Raw genomic sequence first — 14,792 nt, 5'->3', positions numbered from 1 at the left:
CAGATAGATTCACTCGATGAAAGCAATGCCACTCAATGGGATAAACATTTCATTGATGAGAACATGTAGATATAGCATGTGCATGTGAAGTAATAACATAATCTCACTTGTTGGCGGTTTGTTGGTCTCGAAGAGATTATTATTGTTAACCCTTGCCATCATATCAGGTCTGGCTCACACACCATCTCTAAATACACAAGTGGAGATGAAGATGATTCCATCAAGCATTGCATTTCAGTTTTGGAGAAAAGCAGAGATTTAACAAAAGCCTTTGAGACAGTTCCTACCAGGGGTGAGGGGTATGGGGTGGGAGGGGTCCCCCAAAATAAACCCATTCCCCTGCAATATTCCATCATCACACTGTTCCCCCAATGCAAACCGTTCCCCCAAAGCCATATTCCACCACTCCCCATAGCCCAAAAGGGCACAGCGCGTGGCTCATCTACCCCCCCCCCCCCCCCCCCCCCCCCCCTTCAGGGGGTGATAAACATGGGTTGTGGGCAGGGGGGGGGAGGAGACAGGGGTTGGGTGAGGAGAGGGCGGTGGGGGAGGGGGTGTGTATGTTTGTGTTGTGTCTCTTGTTGCGGTTTTTCAGCGCTGTCGGGGGCCGGTGGGGGAGGGGGGAGGATCCTGCACCCGTGGGAGGTGGACGGCTTCAGGCGGGGCCTGTCGGGGGCTGGAGTTGTCAGCGCTGCCATGGCCTTCTGCTGTAGGACCCTCCCCTTCCCCCGCTCCCGACAGCCCCCTCCTGAAGCTGACCCCTCCCCGCTGCAGGATGCTCCTCCCCCACCGGCCCCGCTTGGAGGCTCCCCACCTCGAAGCTCTCCCCGTGGGGGAGGGGTGGAGGGGGGGTGCGGGGGAAATAATCATTTCACTGTATCGCCGTACACGTAACAATGAACTAAACTATAATACCTATGGCAAGTGTTTCAAGATACCATCAATGCTCTCTCCAAATTCATTCAAATTCTCGGGAACATTAAGCAAACCAGTGTCTTCTCCCAGCCCAATGTCCCCAGTAATGAGGGCTCATTGGCCCAATGAAGAAGGGTCTCAACACAAAACGTTAACTGTTCCTTTTCTCCAGAGATGTTGCCTGACCAGCTGAGTTACTCCAGTATTTTGTGTCTATCTCTAGCGACACTCAGTCAAATATGTAAGGCATGTCACATTATTTACGTCTGATACTAAACTTCCAAAATAAACTTCCAAATAGCAGTCAATGGTAGGCAATGAGAAAAAGATTGAAGGATGTGTCCAAGCTTCCTTGAAGAAATACAGGATGGCACAGACTCCGAAGAATCTCTGACCTAGAACCATTCAAAGTGGTAGAGTATTCGGTATCAGATGCGAATCTTAAGGCTATGCATTGAGGTTATTTGTAAGCAAATAGTACATCTTTGTTTTCATTTAAACCATGCAAGTCAAAAGTTTATCTTAACGGATGAAGTCATTTTTATCAGGTGAATCAAACCTTGACGAGGTGGTTTAATGATAAGTTGGGTTTGACGATAGAAAAGTCACCAGGATAGGAAAGGGTTTAATTACAGTGAGATCAGTTATTTTGACTGCACAAATAAAACAGTGTGATGACTCATTGTAAGCCCTCACTATAAGTAAATAAAGTAATAATTTATGAAAAGTTACACAGACACTATGGAAAGGTGGTAGAAGGAGCGCACGACCTCACAAGCTGCCCATTTATCTGTTTCATGAGCCATGTCCCCTCTGCTGATGGAGGAGCATGAAGTTCCCACTTTGAACTCAATAGCCACTTCAGAACCCACAAAACCACAGTAGAAGAAAGACACAAATGCTGGAGTAACTCAGCGGGACAGGCAGCAACTCTGGATAGAAGGAATGGGTAACATTTCGGGTCAAGACCCTTCTTCAGACTGAATCAGGGGAGAGGGAGATACAGAGATAAGGAGATGTAAGGTGTGAAAATGAGACAAAGGGGATGGAGATCAAGGAAATTGTAGAATAGATCATTGTTAGCTCAGAGAAGGTAACAACAAAGCAAACAGAGATAAAATGTAATTGAGGACAGTCAGACTAGTCAAAGAACAGGGAAGTGGGAGAAGAATGAAGCGAGAGGGAAGGCAAAGGTTACTTGAAGTTAGAGAAGTCAATGTTCATACCGTTGGGGTGTAAGCTGCCCATGCGAAATATGAGGTGCTGTTCCTCCAATTTCCACTGGGCCTCAGTCTGACAATGGAGGAGGCCATAAGAAGTCCCGTTTGCAGTTTGCCACAAGCCATGTGGGGGACACAGCAAACATGTGGAGGAAGGTGCTCTGGTCAGATGAGACCAAAATTGAAGTTTTGGGTCTAAATGCAAAACGCTATGTGTGGCGGAAAACTAACACTGCACATCATCCTGAACACACCATCCCCACTGTGAAACATGGTGGTGACAGCATCATGCTGTGGGGATGCTTTTCTTCAGCAGGGACAGGGAAGCTGGTCAGAGTTGATGGGAAGATGGATGGAGCCAAATACAGGGCAATCTTGGAAGAAAACCTGTTAGAGTCTGCAAAAGATTTGAGACTGTGGCGGAGGTTCACCTTCCAGCAGGACAACGACCCTAAACATACAGCCAGAGCTACAATGGAATGGTTTAGATCAAAGCATATTCATGTGTTAGAATGGCCCAGTCAAAGTCCAGACCTAAATCCAATTGACAATCTCTGGCAAGACTTGAAAATTGCTGTTCACAGACGCTCTCCATCCAATCTGACTGAGCTTGAGCTATTTTGCAAAGAAGAATGGGCACAAATTTCAGTCTCTAGATGTGCAAAGCTGGTAGAGACATACCCCAAAAGTCTTGCAGCTGTAATTGCAGCAAAAGGTGGTTCTACAATGTATTGACTGAGGGGGGCTGAAAACTTTTGCACGCCACACTTTTCAGTTTTTTATTTGTAAAAAAATTTGAAAACCATGTATCATTTTCCTTCCACTTCACAATTATGCACCACTTTGTGTTGGCCTGTCACATAAAATCCCAATAAAATACATTTACCTTTGTGGTTGTAACATGACAAAATGTGGAAAAGTTCAAGGGGTATGAATACTTTTGCAAGCCACTGTAAATCTTTGCCCTAAATGTTGTACCCCTTATCTTTGCACTGTGGACAGCTTGAATGTGATCATGGATAGTCTTTTCCTTAACTGCATAGCATGCAAACAAGAACTTTTCACTGTACCTCAGTACACAGTACACACGTGACAATACTAAACTAAACTAAACTCAACTACACTGAACTAAACTAATCGGTTTAAAACAAAACAACTTTCTTCATTTTAACAGATAAAACAAGTTTCTTTCACTGGGTTGGGCTCTGGCTAACATGGGTTAATGTTCTTCTATACTAACCAATATTGAGTCATTTGCTAAACTTGATCTTGAGTCATTTGCTAAACTTCGTACTGTGATAAAGCTCCTCCCATTATGCTCAACTGCATTCTATCATCAAACAAAGTCACTTTCAATACCACTTGTAATAAATGAATCATAACAGTGTGAAGCTGCAATGTACGTCAGTGATGACAAATTGCATTGAGAGAATAACACTTTACTCATGAAAAATACGTCCTTCACCAAAAGAAAACTTTTTTAAAAAAAAATTCTGTGTAACATAATTTTAATTTCAAATTAAATAACTTTTGATCACTTTGCCTTTGGTTAATCCATATGCTCGAATAAATCCTTTCACTAAGCTAATGTTTTTATTTCCATGAATTGTTACATAGAAACATAGAAAATAGGTGCAGGAGTAGGCCATTCGGCCCTTCGAGCCTGCACCGCCATTCAATATGATCGTGGCTGATCATCCAACTCAGTATCCTGTTCCTGCCTTCTCTCCATACCCCCTGATCCCTTTAGCCACAAGGGCCACATCTAACTCGCTCTTAAATATAGGCAATGAACTGGCCTCAACTACCTTCTCTGGCAGAGAATTCCAGAGATTCACCACTCTCAGTGTGAAAAATGTGTTTCTCATCTCGGTCCTAAAAGATTTCCCCCTTATCCTTAAACTGTGACCCCTTGTTCTGGACTTCCCCAACATCGAGAACAATCTTCCTGCATCTAGCCTGTCCAACCCCTTAAGAATTTTGTAAGTTTCTATAAGATCCCCCCTCAATCTTCTAAATTCTAGCGAGTACAAGCCGAGTCTATCCAGTCTTTCTTCATATGAAAGTCCTGACATCCCAGTAATCAGTCTGGTGAACCTTCTCTGCACTCCCTCTATGGCAATTTATGTACATTATATGTTACATTTTACTTCAAACCCAATGATATATAATTGCTGCCCCCCACTATTATGAATCAGTTAATCAAAATGACTGAAGGTCTGAAGAAGGGTCTCAGCCCGAAATGTCACCTATTTCTTTTCTCCAGAGATACTGTCTGACCCGCTGAGTTACTCCAACCTTTTGTGTCTATCGTCGGTTTAAACCAGCATCTGCAGTTCCTTCCTACATGACTTGAAATACTGGTTTATTTTCAAAGATTGTTATTTTATTTAGTTGCAGTGAAGACTTACAATGGGCCTTTCCACTATTTTAATCATGTAATCAAAACAACCTATCTCACTGAGATAGACCTATTCCTATCATGGATATTGCCGATTTCAGCAAACTGTTACCACTTCATCTCATCATGGTTTAATTCACCTGACAAAAGTCCCTTCACTTGTTGTAAAAAACCTTTAGTTTCAATTTAATCCATGAAATGTAAGTCATTTGCAATTCACCTTAACACTGTTCGATTCACTTGGTTAAAATTACTTCACCAACGATAACAATGCTTGTATTTCCACAAATTCTATTTAATTTAAAACTAAATGAGTTTCAATCTGACCATGTCAGTCGTTTATTCTCTGTTCAAAACAACAACTTCTTCCACTGCACCAGGGCTTTGCTTTTGTGAATTATTATGTCATTTCTTTTTTACTAACCAAATGACTTTCAATCCAAATTGATGCATTCTGATTCAATGCAACTCATTATAATAAAGCTGTTTCTATCAATGGAGTACCACTGTTTAGTTTAAAATCACGTTTCTTTCAATGGAACTTGTCACACTTTATTCACCTGAGTCCATTTCCAAATGGTTTTCCTTGACAGTAAAGCACTCATCTTCTCACATTTATTTACCCTTGCAAAATGTTCACAGCTTTCTAAAGAACTACGTATTTCATTGAAATACAGCCTTTATGAAAGTTGATCGTTGTAGCCGATTTTAATTAAGTATTCTTATTTTACATCTAAATTGCTTCTTGTTTTTAATCTTCAAACTTTTCATTTTGCTATTCTTATTTTGGACAGGTGGACATTTCAAATATGATGTTTTGTCGTATGTGCCCTGCTTGTCTTTCTTTGCACATAATCACTTTGAGCAGTTCTGGGTATTTTACAATGATGCCAAGAAAACTAATTTCTTTCCCCAAGGAAAATTTTTTTTTTTGATGTCCTGTTAGGGATTTATAACGTTTTCTTTATGCCCAGACATCTGTATTTTCTTATTTTCTTCAAAGTAGTCATCTTACATTGGTCTTGACACTTTTTGGAAAAAAATCCCACCAGACTATTTCATTATGATGAAGTTTTGCCTCTTATAGAATATATCTTTCTTCAAACTTACTCAGTTCGTCATTGAAAATCCCCCCCAGATGTTGATTGTTACGGTAGATCAGCCCTGATCTAATAGAATGGCAGAGATGACCTGAGCCATCAAATTACCCCCTACTGTACTATTTCTGGTTAGGCATCCACATTATGATATGTTAACTCAGTTTTTTCTCATTTCGCAATTACTGCCCGAACTGCCGGATATTTATAAATATTGTTGGAAATATATTGCAGGTCAGGCAGCATCTGTGGAGAGAGAGACTGAATTAAAATTTCTGTTCAATAACCTTTCAACAGCATGAGGAAAAATTAGACATCAAGTATGTTTTTGGTTGCAGTGAAGGGAGCTTCCTGTGATGGGTTGGAGACTAAAGGAGACTATGGAAGGTGGAGACATAAAGAATTGCATATGGTGGAATCTTGCGGAGAACACAGAAATCTGGAGTAACTCAATGGGTCAGGCAGCATTTCTTAAGGACATGAACGGGCAATGTTTCAGGTTGGGACCCTTCATTAGATCTGATGAGGGGCCCTGACCCGAACCATCAATTATCCATGTCCTCCAGAGATGCTGCCTGACCCACTGAGTGAATCACCTTTGTGTTCTAGACATAGAAGGGGGTGATGCTGGCTGAGAGAGGATGATGAAGATGTGTAGTTAACCTGGAGGAGATGCAAGTGGAAGCAAATGAATGAGTACAGAGGAGGTACACAGAGGAGAGTTGCACAATACAATACTGGTGGTGATGGTGCTGGCTTAGAGAAGTGTGAAGGCCTGAGGAATGGAATGCAGAATGTTTTGTAAAACAGCTCCATCATGTCTGCAAGGATTGCCCTGAACTTTGAGTTGTCTGTCATCTTCATCCCACCCTGGCATCTCTGTCTTGTTGTTTTACACCATTCCAATGAAACCCAACACAAGCTCAAGGAACAGCACCACATCTTTTCCACACGAAAAACCTCACGTCCTTCAGGACTCAACACTGAATTTTAAGGGCCTGTCCCACTTTCACGACCTAATTCACAACCATTTTTATTTGTGGACATTTTTCATCGTGTTGAAAAAACGCCCCGGCCTACTTGATGCCACGAGTACATACGACTAGCATCACGACCTCCTATGAGTCAAGGGCAAACTCGGCAGGGTTGTAAATTAAGTTGTGAAAGTGGGACAGGCCCTTTAGATAACCAGTCCTTTCTAGTTTAGGTAAGAACTGCCCAGTTTGGAACAAAGATCTCAGCACAATTGCATTTTCTGCAATTATATTTTCTTACCAAATTGCACTGGGCCTTGGTGAAACCACACCTGTAATATTGTTTGCAAGATTCCTCACCTTAAATGAAACATATATGTATATATATATATCCCGTTCTTGTCAATTTCAGATATTTTCAATAAAAGTATTTATTGTGCTCAAAATGCTTCATGTTATTATTTCTCTTTTAACATTTCATATCCTTTTCTTATTTTAATTCTTGTTTGCTCAATTGATTTAGTGATCCCCTCTAACTAGTTATTACTATTATTCTCTACCACATACTTTGCTAGAGTGTTTTATGTCATAAAGTCATGTAACGAGCAGAATTAGGCCATTCGGCCCATCAAGTCTACATCACCATTCAACTATGGCTGATCTATCTCTCCCTCCTAACCCCATTCTCCTGCCTTTTCACCATAACCTCTGACACCAGTACTAATCAAGAATCTAACTATCTCTGTCTTAAAAGCAGGCTTTTCTCAAAATCTGTTACCTTGACAACTGTTATCGTTCTTTATATACTGAATATTGAATTGATAATGTTATGATCATTCTTATTTAGTAACCTGATGGTAGGAGGATTTTAATACATGAATGACTCATTATACATTCTAGTCTGGTTTGTTCCCTCGAAAATTAGTTTAGACTGAGAATTATTGCTGTAAAATGGATTAAATTTAGCAGACTTTTATTGCATTGCCTTTGCATTGTATATATTTTGTTTTTGCTGCAAGTAATGGGAATTTTTGCAGGCTGCTGCACTGATTAAATCTGTTTCAACAATTAGGAAAACCTCACATTTAAAATGCAAAACAGGAAGTAGGAAAGCCGTTTCAATAACACCGGCAAAAGTAATCTGCCCAGAGTTTGTGGTTAGTGGTGAACCACTGGAACTTACAGTGACATATGAGAAAGGCTTGTTTATACTTTGTGTGAGGGTTTGCTGCCAAGTTGCAGCCTCAAACTTACTAATACACTTTGAAGCTGTCAAAATACAATGATAAACACAAGCTGGAGTACCTCAGCATCGCTCACAGAAGGAATGGGTGGTGATTCAGGTTGAGACCCTTCTTCAGACAGTGATTGTTTTCAAACATTCAGCAATATTCAAAAATATCCCTGAGGTATGACAATTTAATTGAACTCTTTAACACATTGAACAAAAAAAAACACTTAAACTTAAATTTAACTTAAAATTTACATCTAATACTTAGTGCCTCAAAATCATTGGATTCAATGATGGAGAATAACCCAGCACCTATTTTAAAAGGTGGGGAAGTGTGGTAAAATCAACTGCTGGACTTCCTGGATCACATCAGTGCACAGTTGAGAAATCAATTGATATATTGGTTTCTCTTGCCCAGAGTAGGAGAATCAAGAACACGAGGACATAGGTTTAAGGCAGGGCTGCCAACTCTCACGCTTTGAGCGTGACACTCACGCATTTCAGCCAATTCTCACGCCCTCATGCTGAAGACAGAATTCTCACATTGACAGGCTGTCTTCAGTCCCTGCACAGCAAAGATCCTATAGCGGAGCTGTATAGCGGAGCTGTAGGATCTTTGCTGCACAGTTTGTCTCAAGTTTGCGCCGCATGACAGCGATCTGCATGGATTGGGGAAGCGCGTCGGTCCCGGGCAGCGGGTGCCAACGCTTTTGTGAGCTGTCTGCGAGCGCGCTGCGCTTCCAGCTACCGCGGGAAAGAGAGGGAGGGGAGAAAGAGAGAGAGAGAGAGAGAGAGAGAGAAAAAGGGAGGGATGGAGGCAAAGAGAGACAGGGGAGGGAATGTAGAAAGGGGATGAAGGAAGGGAAGGAGAAAGGTGAGTAAGAGGAAGCGTGAGGAAAAAGAGGGAGGGGGAGGAAAGAGGGAGGAGGGAGGGGAGGATGAGGAGGGGGGGAAGGAAAGGTGTGTGTGTGTGTGTGTGTGTGTATCCCTGTGTGTGTCCGTGTGTGTGTGTGTGTGTGTGTGTGTGTGTGTGTGTGTGTGTGTGTGTGTGTGTGTGTGTCTCCCTGTGTGTGTGTGTCTCCCTGAGAGTGTGTGCATGTCTGTGTGTCTCCCTGTGTGTGTCTCCCTGTGTGTGTCTCCCTGTGTGTGTGTCTCCCTGTGTGTGTGTCTCCCTGTGTGTGTGTGTGTGCATGTCTGTGTGTCTCCCTGTGTGTGTCTCCCTGTGTGTGTGTCTCCCTGTGTGTGTGTCTCCCTGTGTGTGTGTCTCCCTGTGTGTGTGTGTGCATGTGTGTGTGTGTCTCCCCTGTGTGTGTGTCTCCCTGTGTGTGTGTGTGTCCCTATGTGTGTCTCCCTGTGTGTGTCTCCCTGTGTGTGTGTCTCCCTGTGTGTGTGTCTCCGTGTGTGTGTGTGTGTGTCTCCCTGTGTGTGTGTCTTTCCCTGTGTGTGTGTGTCTCCCTGTGTGTGTGTGTGTGTGTGTGTATCCTTGTATGTGTGTGTGTGTCTCCCCATGTGTGTGTGTGTCTCTGTGTGTGTGTGTGTGTGTCTCCCTGTGTGTGTGTGTGTGTGTGTGTCCCTGTGTGTGTGTGTGTGTGTGTGTGTGTGTGTGTGTGTGTGTGTGTGTGTGTCTCTGACTGTGTGTGTGTGTGTGTGTCTCTCTGTGTGTGTCTCCCTTTGTGTATGTGTGTGTGTGTGTGTGTGTGTGTGTGTGTGTGTGTGTGTGTGTGTGTCTTCCTTTGTGTATGTGTCTCCCTGTGTGTGTGTCCTGTGTGTGTGTGTCTGTGTGTGTGTGTGTGTGTGTGTGTGTTTGTGTGTGTGTGTGTGTGTCTCCCTGTGTGTGTGTGTGTGTGTGTGTGTGTCCTTTGTGTATGTGTCTCCCTGTGTGTGTGTGTGTGTGTGTGTGTGTGTGTGTGTGTGTGTGTGTGTGTGTGTGTGTGTGTGTGTGTGTGTGTGTGTGTGTGTGTGTGTGTGTGTGTCTGTCTCCCTGTGTGTGTGTGTGTGTGTGTCTTCCTTTGTGTATGTGTCTCCCTGTGCGTCTGTTGTCACATCCTGGCCTTAGACAGGGCTGCCAACTCTCACGCTTTGAGCGTGAGAGTCACGCATTTCAGCCAATTCTCATGCTGATGACAGAATTCTCACGCTGTCTTCAGTCCCTGCACAGTTTGTCTTTTTGGGCCATATCACAACGATCTGTGCGGTCTGGGGAAGCGCGTCAGTTGGCGGCTGTGAGTGACGTCGCATCTCTTCTCTTCTCTTCTTTCTTGGTTGGATGTGCAGCCGCCGACAACATGAAGCAGCCGGAGATAAAACTAACCAGGTGAATCGGTTGTAAAACATGGGGAGGACCACAATGAGGCCAAACATCTAGGACAGGGTTCGGCAACCTACGGCACACGGGCCGTAACCCAAAAAACCTGAACGCCCTCCTCCCATCCACCCCCTCCTCCCATCCACCCCCTCCCCCCGCAACGCTCCCTCACAATTTCTCACTCTCAACTCTCACTCAATGTTGGCAGACCTGGTTTAAGGTGAAGGGGAAAAGATTTTAATAGGAATCTGAGGGGTACGTTTTTCACACAAAGGGTGGTGGGTGTATGGAACAAGCTGCCAGAGCAGGTAGTTGAGGTAGGGACTATCCCAACATTTAAGAAACAGTTAGACAAGTACATGGATAGGACAGGTGGCACTAGTGTAGCTGGTTTATGTTGGCCAGTGTGGGAAAATTGGGCTGATGGGCCTGTTTCCATGCTGTATCACTCTGTGACTCCATGAATAAGTTTAGGAGTTCCACAGTTGGACGCATATGTATTTGAATCCAGATTTGGTACACCCAGGTGGTTCTGCATGGAAATAGCAACATTTGCCTTTGGTCAAGATCTTATTTATGATTGTGATCTCTACAAAAACGTTACGGTGAATTTGGACTTGTTTTCTTTCTGGGCATCACTTCTCATTCCATCACATCTGATGTAATGAGAGTGTCTTTCAGGGAGATATGTTTCTGATGAAATAGGTATAAGACGTCCATCATATATTTTACAAACGTTTTCCATTTCCGGCCAGGCAGCGTCAGTGAACGAGAGACCTGACGTTTCAAGTCAAGCACTATTCCTAGCCACTTGGATGCAGTTAAGCATAATTTAAAAATGCACATTACCTGACTGCTACTGTTCCACTGCTCTTTGATCGAAATACTCTGCCAGCTTCCTAGTCCGATTTCTCTTAAACCTCCATCAATGAATCTACAATAGAATTAAACTATATCTTAAACGAAATGGAATAGAAAACATTTGCATACTTTTATAACCAAAGAATATACTCACAGATTAAAATCCAACTTTGATTAAGGATTGTAGAAGAGATTGCATCGGGAGCACCGAAAGCAGATGTGGTTGGAGGGACATGTGAAGCTGCCTCGCCTGGAAGGGCGACTGGGGTCCATATTGTCTCCTTTTTATAAACAATGGACAATAGGTGCAGAAGTAGGCCATTCAGCCCTTCGAGCTAGCACCGCCATTCAATGTGATCATGGCTGATCATCCACAATCAGTACCCCGTTCCTGCCTTCTTCTCATATCCCCATACTCCGCTATTTTTAAGAGCCCTGTTTAGCTCTCTCTTGAAAGCATCCAGAAAAACCGCCTCCACCGCCCTCTGAGGCAGAGAATTCCACACTCACCACTCTCTGTGAGTTTTTTTTATCACCTTTATTCCACTTTTGTCACCCTTTTACTTTCTAGCATTTGTCCACCTATTTGTCAATCAAACCCCCCCACCCCCACCTGGAATGAACTTGTCAGACTTTGTCCCTCCCCCCCACCTCTTTTTCAACTTTCTCTCCTTATTACAATCTGTGTGAAGAAAGGGCCCCATGCAAAACGTCACCTATCCATGTCCTTCAGAGATGCTGTCAGACCCACTGAGTTACTGCAGCAGTTAGTGTTCCACATTTCAATTTGCAGATACCAACTATGCGTGGGCAAAGTGTCTTAGCTGCATTGATCAATATGCAACAGAATTTCTAGGTCAAAAATTTTTTCTTTTAATGAAAATAAGTAAACACAATTTTCATAGAAATTTAAAAACATAACAATTTTGGACAAAATTTTGGACAATGCAATCTGACAATACTTTTTTTTTCCAATTTGCACCATGGGGAATTATGGAAATAATTTCAAATTGCCTCCTTTCTCAATGCCATGATTGTTCTTACCTCAGATCTACCCCCCCCCCCCCCCCCCCCCCCCCCACACACACACACACACACACACAAACAGTACACGTTGTGAGTGAGGAAATGGAGGGAGGATAGGAAGGTACAGATACACCTATAGTACATCTGCTAGTATACCTGAGATTACACATCTGCAAGTTTTTTTTTCCTTTGACCAGGCTAAGGTTCAATTATCCTTTCCCTCTGATTGAATGGAAGTTTATGCCTATGGCTATGTTAATATTTTCAGCAGTTATTTTGCTCAATTCATCACCATATAGCCACTTCCATTTCTTTTCAAACAACAAGTCAATTCTGTGAAAACCGAATATGTGTCTCTCAACACCAACTTATAGAAGTCTCTATAACAGTTCTTGATTCATTTGGGTGTCAGGGGCTATGAGGAGAAGGCAGGAGAATGGGATTAGGAGGGAGAGATAGTTCAGCCATGATTAAATGGTGGAGTAGACTTGATGGGCTGAAAGGCCTAATTCTGCTCCGTTTACTTATGACCCCACCCACCTCCTTGCTATGGAAACATCACAGCTTTTCATAATCAGTTGCGAACTATTTTATCACTGCATAGTTTGTCTACAGATCCCTTCACTTGGAAAATAACATTTATTTCTTTATGACAGCCTGGCATCACATTGCATCGGTTCAATTATATCAGTCGCATTAGGCATTTGGTAGTGATGAACCAATATTGGCAAGAGAATGTTTATGACATTTCACTACTTAATGTAAATTAAAATACATTTCACAAAATCTTGAAGTTAAAAGAGCCAATATTAAAAATAAGGTTGATTTTCTTTTGTTCCTTAAACAAAAAATATTTGATGACTAATGCAAAATTCTATTACACAATCATAATCTATTACATAATCATACCTCTGATAATTTTGCTTAACTTGCATACAAATCCAAAATATTAAATTATAGAGTACAAATCAGCACATGACTATCATATGTTATCTCAGTTTATCACTTGATATTTGGGTGCAGGTTCTTGGGAGGTCAAGAGATTTAATATGCTGATCAGTGCTGACTGGGCAAAACTCTTAATGTAAATCTATAGCATTAGTATCCTTTATAAATATATAGACCATAGGCTGAGGTGCCTTTTCATTTCATGTTGTGACCCACATCCCATAACTATCTGTATTTATAACATATCGTGGAAAAATTATTATAGAAATTATATCTGAAACTCATCAAGAACAAAACCTGCACATATTTTAAAATATGGAAAAAAAAACTCCAAAATTTTGTCAATTCTCCGAGTAGTAATTGTCCAATCAAAGCATGTTTGACATTGAGTCGGACGTCAATTGATCAATCACGTGCTTTGTTTCAGGCTAGATAGGCAGGGAGCCCACTGGGATCATGGCGGAGAGTATTTTGTCTGGTGCTAGTGTGACGGTATATTATGAGGAAGGTACTTTGGTTTTCTGTGCAATACATGTCGTCAAAACCCATCACAAGGTCATTACATTTAGTAGAAAAATGCTTTAAGAAGTCTCAAGAATGTGCAGCTAAGTGGATAGAAGTGGAAGAAAGTTTGGAAAGCAAAGTCGCTTGAACTTTTGTATTTCCTTAATAAATTAAATTAAAAGTTGTCACTAATGTAGCCATCATTTTATAAATCCACTAGGCTCAACTCGTAAAAGAACTTTCTAAAAGCCTCTGCCCCACCACTCTTCAGAGCCCCATACGCATTCACACACACGTGTTGTGTGTGTACATGCATTGGAGGCACTGTGCCACATAATGAACACTAATCTGATCATTTGCTGACTTGCCATCCATCCCATCAACCTGGACATGCACACACGTATATTGCTTCAATGATATGTTGACTTTGTCTTGTAAAATGCTCCCTTACACATTGTATCTATTATTAGGAGGCAGCAGTGTATCCCGGGTTATCATGCCGAGTGCTATCATCACTTCTGCAACATTACAACAATAAATCAAGCTACAGCAATGTTTCAAAGGAAGAAAGTAATGCTGACCACTTGCTGATAACTTTGTTATACAACTGATTTAGAACATGCTAAATAAATCTGATGAAAATCAGAAATTGACCGAGACAGCCTGAATTGTTCCATTATAAATTTCGAGTGCATATTTTCACATATTCTAACAAAGAAAAGGTTTCATGAACATAGTTAGTCCAATGGCACATTTCTGACAATATAAGCTTTGAAGTCAGTGATGTATAGAACAATGAATTAATTTTATCTTTGTAAAGTTATGATGTTGTGAACTGTGAAATAAGAATGATAAATAAAAAGGCAGAGCTCATCAAGCATTAAGTATGCTTACATACATTTCACTATATAAAATAAAATATATCACTAGGATTTATAGTTACAGCAATTATGTCAATAGATCAATATTATGTGTGAAATTTGTGTCCCTATTAAAAAAATTTAAACATCAACTGGGCCATAGTGACCAAAGTGAATGTAAATAAACATTTTAACAAATGTGCTATATGCTCTTAAATGTAGTTTTGGATGATGCTCAAAGTTTGTTACTAATAGCACTGAAATATATGATAGGACTCAATCAACATTTATTAGTATTCATGGTCATATTCTGTTATTTTGTACAATGAAAATATATTTGAGGATGTTGAATTATTTTACTTTTCTTCCCTTTTCTGTTTTCTTTTTCCTCTTCTAATTTTGTTCAATCCACAGATGCTAAAAAGCCTAAAGCAGGTGAATGCCCACAAG

Source organism: Leucoraja erinacea, chromosome 3 (genome assembly GCF_028641065.1).
Source record: "Leucoraja erinacea ecotype New England chromosome 3, Leri_hhj_1, whole genome shotgun sequence".
NCBI lineage: Eukaryota > Metazoa > Chordata > Chondrichthyes > Rajiformes > Rajidae > Leucoraja > Leucoraja erinaceus.
This window is presented reverse-complemented; position numbering follows the sequence as displayed.